The sequence below is a fragment of the Papaver somniferum genome, chromosome 3 (assembly GCF_003573695.1).
Source record: "Papaver somniferum cultivar HN1 chromosome 3, ASM357369v1, whole genome shotgun sequence".
NCBI lineage: Eukaryota > Viridiplantae > Streptophyta > Magnoliopsida > Ranunculales > Papaveraceae > Papaver > Papaver somniferum.
Genome location: NC_039360.1, coordinates 460,878 through 471,220, shown reverse-complemented (window position 1 = coordinate 471,220; position 10,343 = coordinate 460,878). Strand labels below are relative to the sequence as shown.

Sequence of the window (10,343 nt, the reverse complement as noted above, 5' to 3'; positions counted from 1 at the left end):
GAAATAAAACAATGCCGGCGAATTCAAAATTCAAATTTTTTGCAAGTACAATTTCATTGATTGACTTGTACTTGGGCACTATAACGGCCAAATTTGGCTACCATCCTATAAATACACTACTTCTCTCCACAAAACAACATACAAATAGTTCCATATACTCTCCAAAGCTCATATCATCATACAATCCATCCTATAAATACACTACTTATCTTATTGGGTATACCCCAATCACGCCAGGTTTTTTAAGCATGATTTCAGATTACAAGCTAGATTTTAAGGGAAGAGTCTCGCATAATGAAAAACAAACAAAAAGCCAAAGACAAGATGATTCAAGTTTTGATATGCAGGAAAAGCACATAAAACTTTCATTGGAATTGCATAATAGACTACTATTAGGCTGTCACTCAAATTGTTAAGCATATGTAGCCCCAGACAGTACAAGTTGATCTAAAAACCCTAAAAAAAAAACTTAAGAAACATTAAATAAATAGCGCTCAGAGCACAGTTTGCAGCATTGACATGCTTGTCAGGTTCTTGAATTGAGGATAACAAATCAATCAGTCAACTACAACAAGTTTGTTGTATTCCTCACCAGCAATTGCTTTTTCCATAACTCTCACGGGTGTAATTTCACTTAAATCCGAACCTTCGAGGAAAAGTTTCAACAAATTCTTCGAGAACCCGCTAACCAAAGCCACGCCCTTTTTCTGACCCAATACCGGAGTTGAGCTAGAGTCTCGAAGGTTCCAAAACACAATCTCTGGCACGTTCATGTATCCACACCTCCTGTACTTATCCTGTATCACCTGGTAGTCCGTCTCCTAGGCTGTAGCTGGATTGTAGTAACCGTAGTGGCTAAAGCCACTACTCCGTGAAGCTTGGTCAAACTCCATATCACTAAACACAGAAAGCCTCTTTATCATCTGATCTTCCTTCAATTTTCCTTGCACTGCAACATTCAGTATTTGGTCGAACACCTTCTGGAAATTAGTTGACATTTTCTATTCCATCCGTTTAATGGATGCGGTCTTTGATATCAAATTTTCACCTACTATATTCTGAAATTGGGGGTTGGTACTGAAAGAGATAAGTTTTCCTTTCCACGGTTCTTGACTCAATTCTGATATTAGCAAACCAAGAGCAACACAGACCTCCATTGGTGTTCCTGCCATACTACCAGATACATCACAGATTGCAAGACAGTCATTTAACTTTCCCACTTTCGACAAATCATCCACCATTCTACGCCATTGCAGCTCCGCAACACTACAATCACCATCTCTACTGTGATCCAAAGAAGCAATGATCTCGTGAGGTAACAATGCACCAGCAGCAATCTTTTTCTCTCCTTTTTTAACACTCTCTAGATACATATTAAACCTTCCCGTATCATGTTGTTCAAAGAAACTCTTGTACTTTTTCATAGCAACAGAAGAAACACGATTATACGGCGACGATTCCCACATCTTAGAACTCATGTAAATTTCAGGCAATTCCAACACTTTATGTAGAGGAACCAGGTATTCTTTCCTCAAGCGATCACGAATCCGATAAGCATAATGAGACTCTTCGGTCGCGTTTGGCACCTTTGATATCCTATTCTAGGTTGGGTTATCTCCAAAATAACCGTCAAAAGGTGTTTATCTTCTTTTTATTCTAAGTTTGGACAGGAATAGCATAACCTTCCCTAATTTTAATAAGCTAAAAAAGTAAGGTTACACTATTCTCCCAAATATCCAGGATACCAAAATCCCAACCAAGAATAGACAGTTATTTTTCTTTTAAAATAGGTAATTAAACTAACTTTTCACTTGACCCATTTTTCACCCTTTTTTTAATTATCCTATATATTTTCCCTTTATGATAATAAGTAAGACTAAATCTTTTCTAGTAAAATTAAATTCTAGACAAACAAAATATAACATACACCAATACGGGATTTGATGGAAAAACAAACAACATTTTTGCTTAACTATTTTATGGTAATCCTAATTAAGTAAGAGAAAACTCTAATCTAGCTAAGTTTTATGTTGTCAAAGGTGCCAAACACGGCCTTCAAGATTTTCATAGTCAGGATTCGAATTACGTGGAAACATTCTTCTGGCGATACGTTCGCATAAAAGAGTAGCCTTATCGAAGCAAGAATCTAAAGAAGGACACCATTTCGAAGCTAAACTGATCTTACCAATCTCACCAGAATTCAGATACTTCAAATCAGAGATTAAAAACTCGGCGAAAAGATCAGATATTTTATCATGCAAGTTTCTATATTCGGCATCGTCTTCATACCTCTGGAGGGCTCTTTTCGACAACTCAGTAACCTTTTCCCTCCTACTCTTCAACAACTCAGTAGCCTTTTCCTTCCTACTCTTTTTGTTCCCTGTGCACCGTTCACAGTCGGATTTGGATTCTTGTAAGCACGTTTCCGAGTCTTGGGATCAACTGGATAACTATACTTCTCAATCGTCCATTTGTTCTTTTGTTCCTTTCGGATCTCAATCCCTTCCAGTAATCTATATAGAATCTCAGGTAAATCTTTGAAATACCCAAAATCAGCCATAGCTTTAAGATTAATAGCTAGGGTTTTAGGGTGATTCTTATGAAGCCATAACGCCGCAGCATAAAACCCTTCTTTATCTGATTTACCAGTTCCTCTCACACCTCTCAATTTACAGAGCAACTTCAAAGTTGTTAAGGAATCATGTTTCCAAGCCTTTTCTAATCTCTGGGTTACGCTTTGGTGTGGCGTATCAGGAACAACATGGAAGAAGAAATCAACTAATGGATTATCACTGGAAACATATGTTGCTGATCCGTTCTCTGTAAAACCTCTAAGATGATAGGGAATAGGAGCAGGAAGAGCAGTCGATTTCGAGAAATTGTTGAAGTTATTAACCATTAGGTCTATGAAAGCGTTTCCACTTGGAGGTTGTATATACCAAATCATGCATCGTACACGTGGACGCTGATTAGAAGTCGCAGCTGGATATAAGCATACAACGGCGCACACCGAATCAGTTCTAAGTTAGCTTAGAATCTAAGCGGATGTCATTTTTGTAAATAACTAACATCCCTTTTCCTTATAAATAGGGGAAGATAAGAAAGAGAGGGGGAGAGAAACCCAATACCTCTGAAGAGAGGAATAATAGCTGGGTAGTATTAATACCTTCGTTCTATCTTCTACCTTCGTTTTACCTTCGTTTTACCTTTGGAACCTTCGTTATACCTTCGGAACCTTCGTTATACCTTGGGAACCTTCGTTTTACCTTCGTTACATCTTCGTTATACCTTCGTTATACCTTCGTTATTGAAACTTTCACTGAACATCATCATCATTAATGGGGTTCATCACCCTTGTAACAGATAAAGATCATAATAAAACTCTTTTACCCTCCCGTGGATGTAGACACTCCGATGTCGAACCACGTAAATTATGGTTGTGTGAAACTATTGTTATTTATTTATTTATTTAAATTCATCTTCTACTTGCTGTTTTATGGTTTAGAACTAGATCCAATGATCTTGTTCGTTTGGTTGTTGCTACTAGAAAAATGGTAGTAACAATTTGACGCTAGAAACAGGGTATAGGTAAAGAATTTATTCTACCTGTACAGATCTATTATCTTTTAACATTTTTATCAATTTCCTTAAATTTTTGATTTTTGATTGATACTGCTTTGTACTGTAAAGTGGGTTTTGTTCCCGATCTGTTTATTTTTTATTTTTCTATGAAATTTTCTCAATTGGGTTCTCACTAAAATCTCTCTGACGGGTGTTAGTGAAATTCTTCAAACGAATGTCTTCTTTGTTTCTTGAACTTCGGTCAAGAGTTTCTATTCAGCCAAATTTACATCTACATGAAATTAAATATGTCAATTGATTACATATGTGAATAATGTTTTGCAGCACAAATTTTGATTTTGGTTAAAATAGAAAACTAAGTTTTGAACTGAACTTCTTACGTTGTCTTTGTCTTATTTGAAAAAGTGATTCAATGAACTGTAGCGCTTTATAATGTTTTCTCCAAAAGTATGAGCCATAGTTCTGATGTTTTTTATCCCAACTCCATTCATTTTTCGAAATCCCTATGGTTTTCATGATTGGATGAGTGAAATTTCTCCGTTGATTTCGAACCTTTAGCTTTCGATTATTAACTAATCAAATTTGGGATTGAGCCATCTTTATATAGCCAAGCTAACTACCTAATGATTATTTAAGTTTTGTGATTGTACGATAAACAGATCTCTCATTAGAAAAGGTTTGTAGGAGCAGACTAATCAGTACCAGCCGAGCCTATGACGATGATAGCTACATTCCCATAATATGATGATGCACCTTCCCGACGTGAAGACCAACTCATTAGGAGGTAGGGACCAGCAGTTCAAGTACAAAGCTCACCCACAGTACAAATCCAATGATGCAGTTCCTATGATGATAGGCGGCCCTGCGAGGATATTCCTTACACTCCGATACAGATCAACTCAAATTATCACTAGCAGCAGGAGCAACGATGATAAGTCAAAGTCTCTCGTTAGAAAAGCTATGCAAGCTAATCAGTACCAGCGAAGACTCAGCTTCAACTGGAGAAAACTAAAGTCGTTGCTGACTCACCGGTGTTGCTGCCGCAATATGAGGACAATCAGGTGCAGACTAGCTCAGTTAAAGATGCCGACCAAATGACGAGTGATGCTAATCCCACTAATCCGCCAACGATGATATGAAGTTTAATATGGATGATCCAAGTGAACCCGAAGTCCAACAACTCGTATAAGTTGAATACACAGGCTACCTGAAATACAAAGTCACCAGAATATGCAGTTGACATGCAAATAGAACGAAGTATACAAGCTGATATCGTGATACATTTACTTTAATGGATTCAGTCAGTCCAAGTTTCGGTGTTCATTCTCTATGCAGGTTTGTGACTCACAACAAATACCCGTCATTGTGGAAAGATATAGCTAAGCCACCATGAAGCCAAGACATCGTCACTGCTGCTGCAAATTTGGAGCTGTAAAAGCCAACGTGCAGAAATGTTGTAATATGAACCAAGTATGAATCGACGTACGAGCAACTTGCAATTATCCGAAGCCTGCGGCGCCGATGATATAGATGCTTCGTACATGCTAACCGCCGATGATGCTTCTACAAACAAGACGAGACTGCAAAGCTAGATGAAGAAGCCAAGGCCAACCAGGATGACAAAAAATGCAAGAAGACCGATGATATAAATCCTCATGCAGACAAATCAAAGTCAGCCGATGAGACAAGGTTATGCGCAGATGAACCAAAGTTGGAGGCCAACGATGACGATGGTGCAGAGTCTTGCGAAAACGAAGCCTAGTTTTGGTCCGAAGATGTAGTCCTAGTCTGACAACGCAGGCTTGGTCTGAATATACAATCCCGATCATCCACTCGATACAAAGTCAAACGACGAAGGTGGTACAAGGTCTTGCAGTGATGGTCCAAATTCGGTTGTGGATGACGAAGGCATTCAAAGCTTGGTCCGTGCACATATAAGTCCCTCTACGTAACCCAAGCCTAGCACAGCTCAAGTCCGACGACGATGTTGGCGCAAACTATAACAATGAAACAAAGACTGATGCCGAAGATGCGAGTCTTGCCGTGATGTCTCAATTCCAATGACGAAGAGACAAAGCCGCGCCACGATGATCCAAGGCCGAAAATGAAGAGCCAAAATACGAAGATGATGGACCAAAGCTGGATGACGTCACTAATGACAAAGATGTGAGCAAACCGACGATGCTGATAACGATGATACAAATACCGAAGACAAAGAGGCAAGGGCTGGTGCCGATGAAGCAAAGTCCCGGGAAGATCAAGCCAAGCAAAAAGACCCTTTGTTTCAATTCTGATTTTATGTAGGTACATAATCTCTGAGGAGGAGTATCATTACATCCAAAAGGCAAGTAGATGATACGGCTGGATTGAGTACCTTCCAGAGCAACAAGACACCAAGCTAAATGTTGAATTCAAGATAAAAACGACCTGAAGCCGCTGCCTATGGTTCACACCAAAACGATGCAAGCTTTCAACGATGCTGTAAAGACTCCTCGTAACCACAACAGTAGGTGGTCAAGACGATGAGATGCTATATATATGTAGATCAGTTCCTCCAGTAGACGATGATGGCAGGATCGAAGTCCAATGCCAGAGTTCACCCAAGTGGACGATGAAGTACATAGTCCACCAGAGGACGAAGATATAAGGATGTACGATGGTTCAAAGTTCAATACCGACGATGTAAAGTCATGCAAGGTCTGAGGATAAAGTGAACCCGCACACTACGAAGGTTCAAAGTTCAATACCGACTCAGTTGACGAAGGTTCCACCAACGCAGGCTCTGCTGACGAGGAACCAACAACGAAGGTTCTTCAATGGTGACATGCACCCGCTATTCTTCGACCATACTTCATGAAGAAACGAAGATGCTCCACACCAAAGAACAAAGTGAACCCGCACACTACGGCAACCCTGATGACAAGGAAGATTCTAGTCTTCCCACAACAATCCAAAGTCTTGCTAGGATGCTACTCCTCGAAGTGGCCAGCTAGAAAACCAAGCAAGAGAGGACCAAGAGAATTTGCAGTGATCTTTAGGCCAATCAAAAGTCGATGGATTTTGAAAGTCAATGACGATGCAAAACCAACGAAGATACATGATCTGATGACGACAGTCTTGGGAAACGAAGAGCTAAAGTCTTGTTACAATATCCAAAGTGTGCTGATGCAAACCCGGACATGACGATGGCGTATAACCTGGAAGCAAAAATGCAAAGCTCAGTTTTGGTCCAAAGATGACGCATGTGAACCAAAGTATGATTTTCAAGTTACGAAGTCCAACAGGGACGATTGCACAGGGTATTAATACTAAAGTATTAATACTTTGTGATGTTGCTTGTTCGACTCAAGGGATTACAATAAGTTATTACAGGTCTAACCTTCTTTGGTACATCGAAGAGAACGATTCTACCCCCAGTGGTGCAGCTTCGGTCTATCAACATGACGGTATATCTTCGGCTCCATATCCAGATAATGCAGCTCCGGCTCAAAAGGGACTATAAATTAAGCTAAAATACCAGTGGAGGCAACTAAAAGAGTTTGGCTCAAGCTTAGTTAAAAGCATGTGTCGGAATACAACTAGAAGCCACGGTTTAATCCAAGACTGACGTCAACAATGGCATGAAAATGCCAAGTCTGATGTAGACGACGATGAGTTAACCTACTTTCTACAAGAGTTAATTACGAAGCATACTTCAGGGAGGTCTATGACTGGCACGATCGTAATAAACGAGGTTGCTGCAGTCTAGTGACGATGATGCAAGGTCTACCAGCGTACAACTCAAGACCAATGACTCTTCTTCCACCACAGCACCAGCCAAAGTCCGATGCCAGTAGTGCTTGCCAAAACCCGAAGCCGAATACAGATGAACTGAAGAACCGAAGACTGACGCCAATGTTTCATAACTGATTGTCATAATCCTGCGATGTCGATTCAAAATCCGCAGACAAAGATGCAAGGCCTGAAGAAGATGAGCCAAGGTTCGAAGTCATATGATGCTCGATGTTAATAATCCAAGTTAACCCGGACTACAAAGTGTCTCGTAGTTCAAAGAGCGAAGAAGGCAAGCTAAAGAGATGATTTGTCAAAAGTAGTTCAAGGAGCGAAGAAGGCAAGCTAAAGAGATGATCTTAAGTCCGCTGATCTTAAGAAGGCAAGCCAATGATGTGAATCCTAAAGAGATGATCTTAAGTCCAATATCGACAGTGTGGCTTGATTCACTAATTATGGAAGTATCAAAAGTTTCAGGGATTACATACCTAATACAAGGACCTGGTAACGATATGCAAATATGATGACGTTGCTTCATACTGAACACTATGGTTCAATACACGAAGCTTCAAAACACGTCATCATAAAACACGAAGCCTTAAAACACGAAGCCTTAAAACACGAAGCTTCAAAACACGAAGCTTCAAAACACGAGCCTTAAAACACGAAGCCTTATAACACGAAGCTAAGGACGAAGCTTCAAAACACGAAGCTTCAAAACACGAGCCTTAAAACACGAAGCCTTATAACACGAAGCTAAGGACGAAGCTTCAAAACACGAAGCTTCAAAACACGAAGCCTTAAAACACGAAGCCTTAAAACACGAAGCTAAGGACGAAGCTTCAAAACACGAAGCTTCAAAATACGAAGCTGATGACAAAACCTTCAAATTACGAAGCGAATGACGAACGCTTTGTATCAGTACGATGGACTTGCCTTAAACTAAGCATCAATGCTTAGTATGATGATATGAGAGCTGATGCTTCATTCTTTATAAGAATGATTCTTATACTTCCGTTCGTACGCAAAGTACGAACCTCGTTCATACGTAAAATGGGATGCCATCGATGGCACCATTACGATGCCATAAAGATGCCAATTCTAACGACGAGGCACGAGTCTGATGTACCTGCGTTCCCCCACTCCAGCGATGGTGTACCTACGGTTTCTTCCCAGCTTCGATCTTCATTCCAATAACGCTGCTGAAAGCAAACTTGAGAAGAGTTCTCCCGGCGCTCAGCTCTGCCCTATGATGCATACAGACTGTACTCCAATGACGCCACTCGGACAAGGAGAGCTAGAGAATCTGCAATATGTTTAATATATAAGACAACTCTCATTGTCTCGTTGTCTATATAAGACAAGTCTAATATATCATGCAATGACAACAAGGCGGTTGTTGTGATGATGTATTTTCACATGATTTATGATAAGGGTCTCTTCAGCATCCCATTTTGCGTTATTTCAAGTATCCAAAGACTAACAATGAGCCAAAGGCTCACAACTATGATCCAGAATATGATGGTCGAGCAGGACGGTCAATGTTTACGGAGCAATCTCCCTGAACTTCATATCTTCATGAATGAAGATATCCCTTAAAAAAGAGATATGATCTTCGTAAATGAAGATATCTCTTACCACAGAGATAGGAAGATATCTCTTTTGCATTCACGATGATCCAAAATCCGGTGGGGATGCTCCAAAGACATCAACGATGCATAATCCAATGGAGAGTGCAAAGCTTTGCAACGACGATTCGAAGACGAAGGCGTCTGTACAATAAATGAGAAGTAGCGCAGACATGATGCTTGCCGAAGACGGCGATTATTGCTCCAGACACCGCACTAGTTAACTACTGAGAAGCATAAGAAGCTTGGCCAATATGGTGTCAGCCCCACTCCGAAAATATAGCTTCGGTGAAATTCCGATGATGCATGATGATGACAATACAATTCCCTACAAGCTCCTAAAGTGTCCTTGGGGTTTAATAATTTTAACCCAATCAATAAACAAAGGTCAATCTCGAGGTCTTTTTGGCGGTTTTCAAGTTGCTAATTGAAATTAAATAATTTCATAATGTTGGTATTACTAACGAGTATCTTGAAGCACAAGAAATAAAATAATTTCTTGTCATGGACCGATCCTAAAACGAGCGGGTAATACAATATGAGATTAAATATCTCACGTGGATACCAAGTAAACAAGCCTTCTACTGTAACCTCGAAACTTTTTTCATTCAAACATGCCCGACGGCAATACACGCAGAAGCATGTGTTGGTTGTTACAGATCTCCAGCAAATCATGATTTTGGCAACTGCAATAGAGAAAAGGTGACAGCAACGGAGAAGTTAATAAATTCTTCGTCGGGGCAATCATTTCAAAAGCACAGTTCAAGGGGCAGCTCAAATTCGACAGCCAAAGCATCCTACGTTAGATCAGATACTTTTGCTTTCGCAAGCTTTAAGAACGACCTTCCGAAACCAAAAGGGGGCATACACACGACTAAAGAGTTTGCAAATATTCAGACTCCTTGCATCTTGTTTATATTAGCATACATTGTTATATGCATTTGATACATTTCAATGCGGAATAATGCATACATTTCCATAAATTGGATACGTTTTTGGATAATGGAGAACCGGGGCAAGCACCACCGGTCTCATATCTTCATACTGGGTAAAGTGTTCACACGTAATCTCTCCGGACTCCCCCATAAGCGTCTATGAGTGTACGACCAGGGGGAAGGCTTCCATAAGAAAGAGATGCCCAACATGACATGCCTTTGGCAGCTCAGCGGAACGGGTGTTTGCAAAACATTCAGTTTTACACCACGTCTCCGGGAGATTTTCAACCCCCACCGTTCGGTAATATCCTGGCCCGAGATTGGCCAACGGGGTGACAGGTTCAAACACTCATCTTACCTCAGCGACAATGGATTTACGATTCCCCACAATGCAGGGGCAAAATCAAACCATACAAATACTTAAATA

General features: G+C 40.3%; 1 pseudogene; it reads right to left on the bottom strand.

Moving 5' to 3' along the window:
- Positions 1–557: 557 nt before the first annotated feature.
- LOC113358888 lies at positions 558–2,947 on the bottom strand (annotated as a pseudogene).
- Between the last annotated feature and the right edge of the window lie 7,396 nt (positions 2,948–10,343).